The following is a 15707-nucleotide window of genomic DNA, read 5'->3' as shown; positions in this document are numbered from 1 at the left end:
CTCCATCAGGTTGCAAATTAAAAATAATTTTTATCTGCATCTAGCTCTGAAAAAATATTTGGCCTTCTAGCAGTGTGTGGGACTTGTTCTATTAGTCCATCTATACTGACCTCCATCAGGTTGCAAATTAAAAATAATTTTTTGTCCGCATCTAGCTCTGAAAAAATATTTGCCCTTCTAGCAGTGTGTGGGACTTGTTCTATTAGTCCATCTATACTGACCTCCATCAGGTTGCAAGTTAAAAATAATTTTTATCTGCATCTAGCTCTGAAAAAATATTTGGGCTTCTAGAAGTGTGTGGAACTTGGTTTATTAGTCCATCTATACTGACCTCCATCAGGTTGCAAATTAAAAATAATTTTTTGTCCGCATCTAGCTCTGAAAAAATATTTGCCCTTCTAGCAGTGTGTGGGACTTGTTCTATTAGTCCATCTATACTGACCTCCATCAGGTTGCAAATTGAATATAATTTTTTTCTGCATCTAGCTCTGAAAAAATATTTGGGCTTCTAGCAGTGTGTGGGACTTGTTCTATTAGTCCATCTATACTGACCTCCATCAGGTTGCAAATTAAAAATAATTTTTATCTGCATCTAGCTCTGAAAAAATATTTGGGCTTCTAGCAGTGTGTGGGACTTGGTCTATTAGTCCATCTATACTGACCTCCATCAGGTTGCAAACGGAATATAATTTTTTTCTGCATCTAGCTCTGAAAAAATATTTGGGCTTCTACCAGTGTGTGGGACTTGGTGTATTAGTCCATCTATACTGACCTCCATCAGGTTGCAAATTAAAAATAATTTTTATCTGCATCTAGCTCTGAAAAATACTTGGCCTTCTAGCAGTGTGTGGGACTTGTTTTATTAGTCCATCTATACTGACCTCCATCAGGTTGCAAATTAAAAATAATTTTTTGTCTGCATCTAGCTCTGAAAAAATATTTGCTCTTCTAGCAGTGTGTGGGACGTGTTATATTAGTCCATCTATACTGACCTCCATCAGGTTGCAAATTAAAAATAATTTTTATCTGCATCTAGCTCTGAAAAAATATTTGGCCTTCCAGCAGTGTGTGGGACTTGTTCTATTAGTCCATCTATCCTGACCTCCATCAGGTTGCAAATTAAAAATAATTTTTATCTGCATCTAGCTCTGAAAAAATATTTGGGCTTCTACCAGTGTGTGGGACTTGGTGTATTAGTCCATCTATACTGACCTCCATCAGGTTGCAAATTGAATATAATTTTTTTCTGCATCCAGCTCTGAAAAAATATTTGGCCTTCTAGCAGTGTGTGGGACTTGATCTATTAGTCCATCTATATTGGCCTCCATCAGGTTGCAAATTGAATATAATTTTTTTCTGCATCTAGCTCTGAAAAAATATTTGGGCTTCTAGCAGTGTGTGGGACTTGTTCTATTAGTCCATCTATACTGACCTCCATCAGGTTGCAAATTGAATATAATTTTTTGTCTGCATCTAGCTCTGAAAAAATATTTGGCCTTCTAGCAGTGTGTGGGACTTGTTCTATTAGTCCATCTCTACTGACCTCCATCAGGTTGCAAATTAACAATAATTTTTATCTGCATCTAGCTCTGAAAAAATATTTGGGCTTCTAGCAGTGTGTGGGACTTGTTCTATTAGTCCATCTATACTGACCTCCATCAGGTTGCAAATTAAAAATAATTATTATCTGCATCTAGCTCTGAAAAAATATTTGGGCTTCTAGCAGTGTGTGGGGCTTGGTGCATTAGTCCATCTATACTGACCTCCATCAGGTTGCAAATTGAATATAATTTTTTTCTGCATCTAGCTCTGAAAAAATATTTGGGCTTCTAGCAGTGTGTGGGACTTGTTCTATTAGTCCATCTATACTGACCTCCATCAGGTTGCAAATTGAATATAATTTTTTGTCTGCATCTAGCTCTGAAAAAATATTTGGCCTTCTAGCAGTGTGTGGGACTTGTTCTATTAGTCCATCTATACTGACCTCCATCAGGTTGCAAGTTAAAAATAATTTTTATCTGCATCTAGCTCTGAAAAAATATTTGGGCTTCTAGAAGTGTGTGGAACTTGGTTTATTAGTCCATCTATACTGACCTCCATCAGGTTGCAAATTGAACATAATTTTTTTCTGCATCTAGCTCTGAAAAAATATTTGGGCTTCTAGCAGTGTGTGGGACTTGTTCTATTAGTCCATCTATACTGACCTCCATCAGGTTGCAAATTAAAAATAATTTTTATCTGCATCTAGCTCTGAAAAAATATTTGGGCTTCTAGCAGTGTGTGGGACTTGGTCTATTAGTCCATCGATACTGACCTCCATCAGGTTGCAAACGGAATATAATTTTTTTCTGCATCTAGCTCTGAAAAAATATTTGGGCTTCTACCAGTGTGTCGGACTTGGTGTATTAGTCCATCTATACTGACCTCCATCAGGTTGCAAATTGAATATAATTTTTTTCTGCATCTAGCTCTGTAAAAATATTTGGGCTTCTAGCAGTGTGTGGGACTTGATCTATTAGTCCATCTATACTGGCCTCCATCAGGTTGCAAATTGAATATAATTTTTTTCTGCATCTAGCTCTGAAAAAATATTTGGGCTTCTAGCAGTGTGTGGGACTTGTTCTATTAGTCCATCTATACTGACCTCCATCAGGTTGCAAATTTAATATAATTTTTTGTCTGCATCTAGCTCTGAAAAAATATGTGGCCTTCTAGCAGTGTGTGGGACTTGTTCTATTAGTCCATCTATACTGACCTCCATCAGGTTGCAAATTAAAAATAATTTTTATCTGCATCTAGCTCTGAAAAAATATTTGCCCTTCTAGCAGTGTGTGGGACTTGTTCTATTAGTCCATCTATACTGACCTCCATCAGGTTGCAAATTAAAAATAATTTTTATCTGCATCTAGCTCTGAAAAAATATTTGGGCTTCTAGCAGTGTGTGGGACTTGTTCTATTAGTCCATCTATACTGACCTCCATCAGGTTGCAAATTAAAAATAATTTTTATCTGCATCTAGCTCTGAAAAAATATTTGGGCTTCTAGCAGTGTGTGGGACTTGGTGCATTAGTCCATCTATACTGACCTCCATCAGGTTGCAAATTGAATATAATTTTTTTCTGCATCTAGCTCTGAAAAAATATTTGGGCTTCTAGCAGTGTGTGGGACTTGTTCTATTAGTCCATCTTTACTGACCTCCATCAGGTTGCAAATTGAATATAATTTTTTGTCTGCATCTAGCTCTGAAAAAATATTTGGCCTTCTAGCAGTGTGTGGGACTTGTTCTATTAGTCCATCTATACTGACCTCCATCAGGTTGCAAATTAAAAATAATTTTTATCTGCATCTAGCTCTGAAAAAATATTTGCCCTTCTAGCAGTGTGTGGGACTTGTTCTATTAGTACATCTATACTGACCTCCATCAGGTTGCAAATTAAAAATAATTTTTATCTGCATCTAGCTCTGAAAAAATATTTGGCCTTTTAGCAGTGTGTGGGACTTGTTCTATTAGTCCATCTATACTGACCTCCATCAGGTTGCAAATTAAAAATAATTTTTTGTCCGCATCTAGCTCTGAAAAAATATTTGCCCTTCTAGCAGTGTGTGGGACTTGTTCTATTAGTCCATCTATACTGACCTCCATCAGGTTGCAAGTTAAAAATAATTTTTATCTGCATCTAGCTCTGAAAAAATATTTGGGCTTCTAGCAGTGTGTGGAACTTGGTTTATTAGTCCATCTATACTGACCTCCATCAGGTTGCAAATTAAAAATAATTTTTTGTCCGCATCTAGCTCTGAAAAAATATTTGCCCTTCTAGCAGTGTGTGGGACTTGTTCTATTAGTCCATCTATACTGACCTCCATCAGGTTGCAAATTGAATATAATTTTTTTCTGCATCTAGCTCTGAAAAAATATTTGGGCTTCTAGCAGTGTGTGGGACTTGTTCTATTAGTCCATCTATACTGACCTCCATCAGGTTGCAAATTAAAAATAATTTTTATCTGCATCTAGCTCTGAAAAAATATTTGGGCTTCTAGCAGTGTGTGGGACTTGGTCTATTAGTCCATCTATACTGACCTCCATCAGGTTGCAAATGGAATATAATTTTTTTCTGCATCTAGCTCTGAAAAAATATTTGGGCTTCTAGCAGTGTGTGGGACTTGTTCTATTAGTCCATCTATACTGACCTCCATCAGGTTGCAAATTTAATATAATTTGTTTCTGCATCTAGCTCTGAAAAAATATTTGGTCTTCTAGCAGTGTGTGGGACTTGTTCTATTAGTCCATCTATACTGACCTCCATCAGGTTGCAAATTAAAAATAATTTTTATCTGCATCTAGCTCTGAAAAAATATTTGGCCTTCTAGCAGTGTGTGGGACTTGTTCTATTAGTCCATCTATACTGACCTCCATCAGGTTGCAAATTAAAAATAATTTTTTGTCCGCATCTAGCTCTGAAAAAATATTTGCCCTTCTAGCAGTGTGTGGGACTTGTTCTATTAGTCCATCTATACTGACCTCCATCAGGTTGCAAGTTAAAAATAATTTTTATCTGCATCTAGCTCTGAAAAAATATTTGGGCTTCTAGCAGTGTATGGAACTTGGTTTATTAGTCCATCTATACTGACCTCCATCAGGTTGCAAATTAAAAATAATTTTTTGTCCGCATCTAGCTCTGAAAAAATATTTGCCCTTCTAGCAGTGTGTGGGACTTGTTCTATTAGTCCATCTATACTGACCTCCATCAGGTTGCAAATTGAATATAATTTTTTTCTGCATCTTACTCTGAAAAAATATTTGGGCTTCTAGCAGTGTGTGGGACTTGGTCTATTAGTCCATCTATACTGACCTCCATCAGGTTGCAAATTGAATATAATTTTTTTCTACATCTAGCTCTGAAAAAATATTTGGGCTTCTAGCAGTGTGTGGGACTTGTTCTATTAGTCCATCTATACTGACCTCCATCAGGTTGCAAATTAAAAATAATCTTTTGTCTGCATCTAGCTCTGAAAAAATATTTGCCGTTTTAGCAGTGTGCGTGACTTGTTCTATTAGTCCATCTATACTGACCTCCATCAGGTTGCAAATTGAATATAATTTTTTTCTGCATCTAGCTCTGAAAAAATATTTGGCCTTCTAGCAGTGTGTGGGACTTGTTCTATTAGTCCATCTATACTGACCTCTACCAGGTTGCAAATTGAATATAATTTTTTTCTGCATCTAGCTCTGAAAAAATATTTGCCATTCTAGCAGTGTGTGGGACTTGTTCTATTAGTCCATCTATACTGACCTCCATCAGGTTGCAAATTAAAAATAATTTTTATCTGCATCTAGCTCTGAAAAAATATTTGGGCTTCTAGCAGTGTGTGGGACTTGGTGTATTGGTCCATCTATACTGACCTCCATCAGGTTGCAAATTAAAAATAATTTTTTTCTGCATCTAGCTCTGAAAAAATATTTGGGCTTCTAGCAGTGTGTGGGACTTGCTCTATTAGTCCATCTATACTGAACTCCATCAGGTTGCAAAATTGAATATAATTTTTTATGTGCATCTAGCTCTGAAAAAATATTTGCCCTTCTAGCAGTGTGTGGGACTTTTTCTATTAGTCCATCTATACTGACCTCCATCAGGTTGCAAATTAAAAATAATTTTTATCTGCATCTAGCTCTGAAAAAATATTTGGGCTTCTAGCAGTGTGTGGGACTTGGTCTATTAGTCCATCTATACTGACCTCCATCAGGTTGCAAATGGAATATAATTTTTTTCTGCATCTAGCTCTGAAAAAATATTTGGGCTTCTAGCAGTGTGTGGGACTTGGTCTATTAGTCCATCTATAGTGACCTCCATCAGGTTGCAAATTGAAAATAATTTTTTTCTGCATCTAGCTCTGAAAAAATATTTGGGCTTCTAGCAGTGTGTGGGACTTGGTCTATTAGTCCATCTATACTGACCTCCATCAGGTTGCAAATGGAATATAATTTTTTTCTGCATCTAGCTCTGAAAAAATATTTGGGCTTCTAGCAGTGTGTGGGACTTGTTCTATTAGTCCATCTATACTGACCTCCATCAGGTTGCAAATTTAATATAATTTGTTTCTGCATCTAGCTCTGAAAAAATATTTGGTCTTCTAGCAGTGTGTGGGACTTGTTCTATTAGTCCATCTATACTGACCTCCATCAGGTTGCAAATTAAAAATAATTTTTATCTGCATCTAGCTCTGAAAAAATATTTGGCCTTCTAGCAGTGTGTGGGACTTGTTCTATTAGTCCATCTATACTGACCTCCATCAGGTTGCAAATTAAAAATAATTTTTTGTCCGCATCTAGCTCTGAAAAAATATTTGCCCTTCTAGCAGTGTGTGGGACTTGTTCTATTAGTCCATCTATACTGACCTCCATCAGGTTGCAAGTTAAAAATAATTTTTATCTGCATCTAGCTCTGAAAAAATATTTGGGCTTCTAGCAGTGTATGGAACTTGGTTTATTAGTCCATCTATACTGACCTCCATCAGGTTGCAAATTAAAAATAATTTTTTGTCCGCATCTAGCTCTGAAAAAATATTTGCCCTTCTAGCAGTGTGTGGGACTTGTTCTATTAGTCCATCTATACTGACCTCCATCAGGTTGCAAATTGAATATAATTTTTTTCTGCATCTAGCTCTGAAAAAATATTTGGGCTTCTAGCAGTGTGTGGGACTTGGTCTATTAGTCCATCTATACTGACCTCCATCAGGTTGCAAATTGAATATAATTTTTTTCTACATCTAGCTCTGAAAAAATATTTGGGCTTCTAGCAGTGTGTGGGACTTGTTCTATTAATCCATCTATACTGACCTCCAAAAGGTTGCAAATTAAAAATAATCTTTTGTCTGCATCTAGCTCTGAAAAAATATTTGCCGTTCTAGCAGTGTGTGGGACTTTTTCTATTAGTCCATCTATACTGACCTCCATCAGGTTGCAAATTAAAAATAATTTTTATCTGCATCTAGCTCTGAAAAAATATTTGGGCTTCTAGCAGTGTGTGGGACTTGGTCTATTAGTCCATCTATACTGACCTCCATCAGGTTGCAAATGGAATATAATTTTTTTCTGCATCTAGCTCTGAAAAAATATTTGGGCTTCTAGCAGTGTGTGGGACTTGGTCTATTAGTCCATCTATAGTGACCTCCATCAGGTTGCAAATTGAAAATAATTTTTTTCTGCATCTAGCTCTGAAAAAATATTTGGGCTTCTAGCAGTGTGTGGGACTTGGTCTATTAGTCCATCTATACTGACCTCCATCAGGTTGCAAATGGAATATAATTTTTTTCTGCATCTAGCTCTGAAAAAATATTTGGGCTTCTAGCAGTGTGTGGGTCTTGTTCTATTAGTCCATCTATACTGACCTCCATCAGGTTGCAAATTTAATATAATTTGTTTCTGCATCTAGCTCTGAAAAAATATTTGGTCTTCTAGCAGTGTGTGGGACTTGTTCTATTAGTCCATCTATACTGACCTCCATCAGGTTGCAAATTAAAAATAATTTTTATCTGCATCTAGCTCTGAAAAAATATTTGGCCTTCTAGCAGTGTGTGGGACTTGTTCTATTAGTCCATCTATACTGACCTCCATCAGGTTGCAAATTAAAAATAATTTTTTGTCCGCATCTAGCTCTGAAAAAATATTTGCCCTTCTAGCAGTGTGTGGGACTTGTTCTATTAGTCCATCTATACTGACCTCCATCAGGTTGCAAGTTAAAAATAATTTTTATCTGCATCTAGCTCTGAAAAAATATTTGGGCTTCTAGCAGTGTATGGAACTTGGTTTATTAGTCCATCTATACTGACCTCCATCAGGTTGCAAATTAAAAATAATTTTTTGTCCGCATCTAGCTCTGAAAAAATATTTGCCCTTCTAGCAGTGTGTGGGACTTGTTCTATTAGTCCATCTATACTGACCTCCATCAGGTTGCAAATTGAATATAATTTTTTTCTGCATCTAGCTCTGAAAAAATATTTGGGCTTCTAGCAGTGTGTGGGACTTGGTCTATTAGTCCATCTATACTGACCTCCATCAGGTTGCAAATTGAATATAATTTTTTTCTACATCTAGCTCTGAAAAAATATTTGGGCTTCTAGCAGTGTGTGGGACTTGTTCTATTAATCCATCTATACTGACCTCCATCAGGTTGCAAATTAAAAATAATCTTTTGTCTGCATCTAGCTCTGAAAAAATATTTGCCGTTCTAGCAGTGTGCGTGACTTGTTCTATTAGTCCATCTATACTGACCTCCATCAGGTTGCAAATTGAATATAATTTTTTTCTGCATCTAGCTCTGAAAAAATATTTGGCCTTCTAGCAGTGTGTGGGACTTGTTCTATTAGTCCATCTATACTGACCTCTACCAGGTTGCAAACTGAATATAATTTTTTTCTGCATCTAGCTCTGAAAAAATATTTGCCATTCTAGCAGTGTGTGGGACTTGTTCTATTAGTCCATCTATACTGACCTCCATCAGGTTGCAAATTAAAAATAATTTTTATGTGCATCTAGCTCTGAAAAAATATTTGGGCTTCTAGCAGTGTGTGGGACTTGGTGTATTGGTCCATCTATACTGACCTCCATCAGGTTGCAAATTAAAAATAATTTTTTTCTGCATCTAGCTCTGAAAAAATATTTGGTCTTCTAGCAGTGTGTGGGACTTGTTCTATTAGTCCATCTATACTGACCTCCATCAGGTTGCAAATTAAAAATAATTTTTTGTCCGCATCTAGCTCTGAAAAAATATTTGCCCTTCTAGCAATGTGTGGGACTTGTTCTATTAGTCCATCTATACTGACCTCCATCAGGTTGCAAGTTAAAAATAATTTTTATCTGCATCTAGCTCTGAAAAAATATTTGGGCTTCTAGCAGTGTGTGGAACTTGGTTTATTAGTCCATCTATACTGACCTCCATCAGGTTGCAAATTAAAAATATTTTTTTGTCCGCATCTAGCTCTGAAAAAATATTTGCCCTTCTAGCAGTGTGTGGGACTTGTTCTATTAGTCCATCTATACTGACCTTCATCAGGTTGCAAATTGAATATAACTTTTTTCTGCATCTAGCTCTGAAAAAATATTTGGGCTTCTAGCAGTGTGTGGGACTTGGTCTATTAGTCCATCTATACTGACCTCCATCAGGTTGCAAATTGAATATAATTTTTTTCTACATCTAGCTCTGAAAACATATTTGGGCTTCTAGCAGTGTGTGGGACTTGTTATATTAGTCCATCTATACTGACCTCCATCAGGTTGCAAATTAAAAATAATCTTTTGTCTGCATCTAGCTCTGAAAAAATATTTGCCGTTCTAGCAGTGTGCGTGACTTGTTCTATTAGTCCATCTATACTGACCTCCATCAGGTTGCAAATTGAATATAATTTTTTTCTGCATCTAGCTCTGAAAAAATATTTGGCCTTCTAGCAGTGTGTGGGACTTGTTCTATTAGTCCATCTATACTGACCTCTACCAGGTTGCAAATTGAATATAATTTTTTTCTGCATCTAGCTCTGAAAAAATATTTGCCATTCTAGCAGTGTGTGGGACTTGTTCTATTAGTCCATCTATACTGACCTCCATCAGGTTGCAAATTAAAAATAATTTTTATCTGCATCTAGCTCTGAAAAAATATTTGGGCTTCTAGCAGTGTGTGGGACTTGGTGTATTGGTCCATCTATACTGACCTCCATCAGGTTGCAAATTAAAAATAATTTTTTTCTGCATCTAGCTCTGAAAAAATATTTGGGCTTCTAGCAGTGTGTGGGACTTGCTCTATTAGTCCATCTATACTGACCTCCATCAGGTTGCAAAATTGAATATAATTTTTTATCTGCATCTAGCTCTGAAAAAATATTTGCCCTTCTAGCAGTGTGTGGGACTTGTTTTATTAGTCCATCTATACTGACCTCCATCAGGTTGCAAATTAAAAATAATTTTTATCTGCATCTAGCTCTGAAAAAATATTTGGGCTTCTAGCAGTGTGTGGGACTTGGTCTATTAGTCCATGTATACTGACCTCCATCAGGTTGCAAATGGAATATAATTTTTTTCTGCATCTAGCTCTGAAAAAATATTTGGGCTTCTAGCAGTGTGTGGGACTTGGTCTATTAGTCCATCTATAGTGACCTCCATCAGGTTGCAAATTGAAAATAATTTTTTTCTGCATCTAGCTCTGAAAAAATATTTGGGCTTCTAGCAGTGTGTGGGACTTGGTCTATTAGTCCATCTATACTGACCTCCATCAGGTTGCAAATGGAATATAATTTTTTTCTGCATCTAGCTCTGAAAAAATATTTGGGCTTCTAGCAGTGTGTGGGACTTGTTCTATTAGTCCATCTATACTGACCTCCATCAGGTTGCAAATTTAATATAATTTGTTTCTGCATCTAGCTCTGAAAAAATATTTGGTCTTCTAGCAGTGTGTGGGACTTGTTCTATTAGTCCATCAATACTGACCTCCATCAGGTTGCAAATTAAAAATAATTTTTATCTGCATCTAGCTCTGAAAAAATATTTGGCCTTCTAGCAGTGTGTGGGACTTGTTCTATTAGTCCATCTATACTGACCTCCATCAGGTTGCAAATTAAAAATAATTTTTTGTCCGCATCTAGCTCTGAAAAAATATTTGCCCTTCTAGCAGTGTGTGGGACTTGTTCTATTAGTCCATCTATACTGACCTCCATCAGGTTGCAAGTTAAAAATAATTTTTATCTGCATCTAGCTCTGAAAAAATATTTGGGCTTCTAGCAGTGTATGGAACTTGGTTTATTAGTCCATCTATACTGACCTCCATCAGGTTGCAAATTAAAAATAATTTTTTGCCCGCATCTAGCTCTGAAAAAATATTTGCCCTTCTAGCAGTGTGTGGGACTTGTTCTATTAGTCCATCTATACTGACCTCCATCAGGTTGCAAATTGAATATAATTTTTTTCTGCATCTAGCTCTGAAAAAATATTTGGCCTTCTAGCAGTGTGTGGGACTTGTTCTATTAGTCCATCTATACTGACCTCTACCAGGTTGCAAACTGAATATAATTTTTTTCTGCATCTAGCTCTGAAAAAATATTTGCCATTCTAGCAGTGTGTGGGACTTGTTCTATTAGTCCATCTATACTGACCTCCATCAGGTTGCAAATTAAAAATAATTTTTATCTGCATCTAGCTCTGAAAAAATATTTGGGCTTCTAGCAGTGTGTGGGACTTGGTGTATTGGTCCATCTATACTGACCTCCATCAGGTTGCAAATTAAAAATAATTTTTTTCTGCATCTAGCTCTGAAAAAATATTTGGGCTTCTAGCAGTGTGTGGGACTTGCTCTATTAGTCCATCTATACTGACCTCCATCAGGTTGCAAAATTGAATATAATTTTTTATCTGCATCTAGCTCTGAAAAAATATTTGCCCTTCTAGCAGTGTGTGGGACTTGTTCTATTAGTCCATCTATACTGACCTCCATCAGGTTGCAAATTAAAAATAATTTTTATCTGCATCTAGCTCTGAAAAAATATTTGGGCTTCTAGCAGTGTGTGGGACTTGGTCTATTAGTCCATCTATACTGACCTCCATCAGGTTGCAAATGGAATATAATTTTTTTCTGCATCTAGCTCTGAAAAAATATTTGGGCTTCTAGCAGTGTGTGGGACTTGTTCTATTAGTCCATCTATACTGACCTCCATCAGGTTGCAAATTAAAAATAATTTTTATCTGCATCTAGCTCTGAAAAAATATTTGGCCTTCTAGCAGTGTGTGGGACTTGCTCTATTAGTCCATCTATACTGACCTCCATCAGGTTGCAAATTAAAAATAATTTTTTGTCCGCATCTAGCTCTGAAAAAATATTTGCCCTTCTAGCAGTGTGTGGGACTTGTTCTATTAGTCCATCTATACTGACCTCCATCAGGTTGCAAATTAAAAATAATTTTTATCTGCATCTAGCTCTGAAAAAATATTTGGGCTTCTAGCAGTGTGTGGGACTTGGTGTATTGGTCCATCTATACTGACCTCCATCAGGTTGCAAATTAAAAATAATTTTTTTCTGCATCTAGCTCTGAAAAAATATTTGGGCTTCTAGCAGTGTGTGGGACTTGCTCTATTAGTCCATCCATACTGACCTCCATCAGGTTGCAAAATTGAATATAATTTTTTATCTGCATCTAGCTCTTAAAAAATATTTGCCCTTCTAGCAGTGTGTGGGACTTGTTCTATTAGTCCATCTATACTGACCTCCATCAGGTTGCAAATTAAAAATAATTTTTATCTGCATCTAGCTCTGAAAAAATATTTGGGCTTCTAGCAGTGTGTGGGACTTGGTCTATTAGTCCATGTATACTGACCTCCATCAGGTTGCAAATGGAATATAATTTTTTTCTGCATCTAGCTCTGAAAAATATTTGGGCTTCTAGCAGTGTGTGGGACTTGGTCTATTAGTCCATCTATAGTGACCTCCATCAGGTTGCAAATTGAAAATAATTTTTTTCTGCATCTAGCTCTGAAAAAATATTTGGGCTTCTAGCAGTGTGTGGGACTTGGTCTATTAGTCCATCTATACTGACCTCCATCAGGTTGCAAATGGAATATAATTTTTTTCTGCATCTAGCTCTGAAAACATATTTGGGCTTCTAGCAGTGTGTGGGACTTGTTCTATTAGTCCATCTATACTGACCTCCATCAGGTTGCAAATTTAATATAATTTGTTTCTGCATCTAGCTCTGAAAAAATATTTGGTCTTCTAGCAGTGTGTGGGACTTGTTCTATTAGTCCATCAATACTGACCTCCATCAGGTTGCAAATTAAAAATAATTTTTATCTGCATCTAGCTCTGAAAAAATATTTGGCCTTCTAGCAGTGTGTGGGACTTGTTCTATTAGTCCATCTATACTGACCTCCATCAGGTTGCAAATTAAAAATAATTTTTTGTCCGCATCTAGCTCTGAAAAAATATTTGCCCTTCTAGCAGTGTGTGGGACTTGTTCTATTAGTCCATCTATACTGACCTCCATCAGGTTGCAAGTTAAAAATAATTTTTATCTGCATCTAGCTCTGAAAAAATATTTGGGCTTCTAGCAGTGTATGGAACTTGGTTTATTAGTCCATCTATACTGACCTCCATCAGGTTGCAAATTAAAAATAATTTTTTGCCCGCATCTAGCTCTGAAAAAATATTTGCCCTTCTAGCAGTGTGTGGGACTTGTTCTATTAGTCCATCTATACTGACCTCCATCAGGTTGCAAATTGAATATAATTTTTTTCTGCATCTAGCTCTGAAAAAATATTTGGCCTTCTAGCAGTGTGTGGGACTTGTTCTATTAGTCCATCTATACTGACCTCTACCAGGTTGCAAACTGAATATAATTTTTTTCTGCATCTAGCTCTGAAAAAATATTTGCCATTCTAGCAGTGTGTGGGACTTGTTCTATTAGTCCATCTATACTGACCTCCATCAGGTTGCAAATTAAAAATAATTTTTATCTGCATCTAGCTCTGAAAAAATATTTGGGCTTCTAGCAGTGTGTGGGACTTGGTGTATTGGTCCATCTATACTGACCTCCATCAGGTTGCAAATTAAAAATAATTTTTTTCTGCATCTAGCTCTGAAAAAATATTTGGGCTTCTAGCAGTGTGTGGGACTTGCTCTATTAGTCTATCTATACTGACCTCCATCAGGTTGCAAAATTGAATATAATTTTTTATCTGCATCTAGCTCTGAAAAAATATTTGCCCTTCTAGCAGTGTGTGGGACTTGTTCTATTAGTCCATCTATACTGACCTCCATCAGGTTGCAAATTAAAAATAATTTTTATCTGCATCTAGCTCTGAAAAAATATTTGGGCTTCTAGCAGTGTGTGGGACTTGGTCTATTAGTCCATCTATACTGACCTCCATCAGGTTGCAAATGGAATATAATTTTTTTCTGCATCTAGCTCTGAAAAAATATTTGGGCTTCTAGCAGTGTGTGGGACTTGTTCTATTAGTCCATCTATACTGACCTCCATCAGGTTGCAAATTTAATATAATTTGTTTCTGCATCTAGCTCTGAAAAAATATTTGGTCTTCTAGCAGTGTGTGGGACTTGTTCTATTAGTCCATCTATACTGACCTCCATCAGGTTGCAAATTAAAAATAATTTTTATCTGCATCTAGCTCTGAAAAAATATTTGGCCTTCTAGCAGTGTGTGGGACTTGCTCTATTAGTCCATCTATACTGACCTCCATCAGGTTGCAAATTAAAAATAATTTTTTGTCCGCATCTAGCTCTGAAAAAATATTTGCCCTTCTAGCAGTGTGTGGGACTTGTTCTATTAGTCCATCTATACTGACCTCCATCAGGTTGCAAATTAAAAATAATTTTTATCTGCATCTAGCTCTGAAAAAATATTTGGGCTTCTAGCAGTGTGTGGGACTTGGTGTATTGGTCCATCTATACTGACCTCCATCAGGTTGCAAATTAAAAATAATTTTTTTCTGCATCTAGCTCTGAAAAAATATTTGGGCTTCTAGCAGTGTGTGGGACTTGCTCTATTAGTCCATCCATACTGACCTCCATCAGGTTGCAAAATTGAATATAATTTTTTATCTGCATCTAGCTCTTAAAAAATATTTGCCCTTCTAGCAGTGTGTGGGACTTGTTCTATTAGTCCATCTATACTGACCTCCATCAGGTTGCAAATTAAAAATAATTTTTATCTGCATCTAGCTCTGAAAAAATATTTGGGCTTCTAGCAGTGTGTGGGACTTGGTCTATTAGTCCATGTATACTGACCTCCATCAGGTTGCAAATGGAATATAATTTTTTTCTGCATCTAGCTCTGAAAAATATTTGGGCTTCTAGCAGTGTGTGGGACTTGGTCTATTAGTCCATCTATAGTGACCTCCATCAGGTTGCAAATTGAAAATAATTTTTTTCTGCATCTAGCTCTGAAAAAATATTTGGGCTTCTAGCAGTGTGTGGGACTTGGTCTATTAGTCCATCTATACTGACCTCCATCAGGTTGCAAATGGAATATAATTTTTTTCTGCATCTAGCTCTGAAAACATATTTGGGCTTCTAGCAGTGTGTGGGACTTGTTCTATTAGTCCATCTATACTGACCTCCATCAGGTTGCAAATTTAATATAATTTGTTTCTGCATCTAGCTCTGAAAAAATATTTGGTCTTCTAGCAGTGTGTGGGACTTGTTCTATTAGTCCATCAATACTGACCTCCATCAGGTTGCAAATTAAAAATAATTTTTATCTGCATCTAGCTCTGAAAAAATATTTGGCCTTCTAGCAGTGTGTGGGACTTGTTCTATTAGTCCATCTATACTGACCTCCATCAGGTTGCAAATTAAAAATAATTTTTTGTCCGCATCTAGCTCTGAAAAAATATTTGCCCTTCTAGCAGTGTGTGGGACTTGTTCTATTAGTCCATCTATACTGACCTCCATCAGGTTGCAAGTTAAAAATAATTTTTATCTGCATCTAGCTCTGAAAAAATATTTGGGCTTCTAGCAGTGTATGGAACTTGGTTTATTAGTCCATCTATACTGACCTCCATCAGGTTGCAAATTAAAAATAATTTTTTGCCCGCATCTAGCTCTGAAAAAATATTTGCCCTTCTAGCAGTGTGTGGGACTTGTTCTATTAGTCCATCTATACTGACCTCCATCAGGTTGCAAATTGAATATAATTTTTTTCTGCATCTAGCTCTG

This window comes from Phyllobates terribilis, unplaced genomic scaffold, assembly GCF_046119375.1.
Source record: "Phyllobates terribilis strain yellow unplaced genomic scaffold, ASM4611937v1 Scaffold_7__3_contigs__length_470593459, whole genome shotgun sequence".
Taxonomy (NCBI): domain Eukaryota; kingdom Metazoa; phylum Chordata; class Amphibia; order Anura; family Dendrobatidae; genus Phyllobates; species Phyllobates terribilis.
Note: the sequence above shows the minus strand (reverse complement) of the source record.